This window comes from Sorex fumeus, unplaced genomic scaffold (assembly GCF_029834395.1).
Source record: "Sorex fumeus unplaced genomic scaffold, SorFum_2.1 ptg000073l, whole genome shotgun sequence".
NCBI classification, from domain to species: domain Eukaryota; kingdom Metazoa; phylum Chordata; class Mammalia; order Eulipotyphla; family Soricidae; genus Sorex; species Sorex fumeus.
In genome coordinates, this window is record NW_026606130.1 from 13,778,165 (window position 1) to 13,779,375 (window position 1,211).

Here is a 1,211-nt window from a genome sequence, read left to right on the forward strand (position 1 = left end):
GGGAGGAGAGCATAGAGAATTGGTTACAGATAAACAAAGGAATGGAGTGACTCCAGAGCAGTTTGATGGGTGTAACATGGTAAACTTAAGCCTCTTGTGACAAGGGAGAAAGGACAAATCAGTTGTTATCCTACAGGCCAGTCTATGTGGTGTGAGATGATATATCATTGTTGTTTTGATCTGCATCTCCCTGATGATTAATGATGTAGACAATTTTCTCATGTGCCTTTCTGCCATTCGGATTTCTTCTTTGAGAAAATTTCTGTTCATTTCGTTGCCCCATTTTTGATGGGGTTGGATGTTTTCTTCTTATGGAGTTCAACCAGTGCTTTGTATATCCTTGATATCAACCCCCTGTTGTATGGGTATTGGGCGAATATCCTTTCCAAATCTGTAGACTGTCTTTGTATTTTGGTCACTGTTTCTTTTGAGGTGCAGAAGCTTCTTAGCTTAAGATAGTTCCATTTGTCTATCTCTATTTTCTCTTGCTTAGCCAGTGGTGTGTCATCTCTGAAGATACCCGTTAGCTTCAAGTCGTGGAGGATTTTGCTAACCTTGTCTTCATTGTACCTTATGGATTCCAGTCTGATGTTGAGGTCTTTAATACGTTTTGATCTTACTTTGAACGTGGTGTTAGATAGAGATCTGAACCCATTTTTTGCATGTAGCTGTCCAGTTTTGTCTGTACAATTTGTTAAAGAGTCTTTCCTTGCTCCACTTCACATTTCTCCCTTATCAAAGATTAGATGATCATATTTGGGGGGAGATGTCAGTATATTCAACCCTATTCCATTTGTCTGCAGCTCTGCCTTTGTTCCAGTACCATGCTGTTTTAATTATTACTGCTCTTTAGTAGAGTTTGAACTTAGGGAGGTTGATTCCTCCCATTTTCTTTTTCCCAAGAATTGATTTAGTACCCAGGTATGAGCCGTTGGTGACGGGGCAACTGCAGCCGCATGGGAAGGGGAACTGTACCGGCTTGTCCTTCACGCCCTACTGAGGTCACGAGTTTCCCCCCTCCCCCCCCATGAGCGGCCCTCTGACACGGCAATGGCTCCAGATGCAAGAGAACTTGATCCAGAGCCCAGCAGCTTGCAGCAAAAAAGTGAATGTACTATGCCTTAAGCTACGGGACATGCGTCCCCGGGAGGGAAAGGATATCTCTCCCTTCTGCCTTCCCCTCCCAGCAGCATGATGGCCACAGCCTTGGA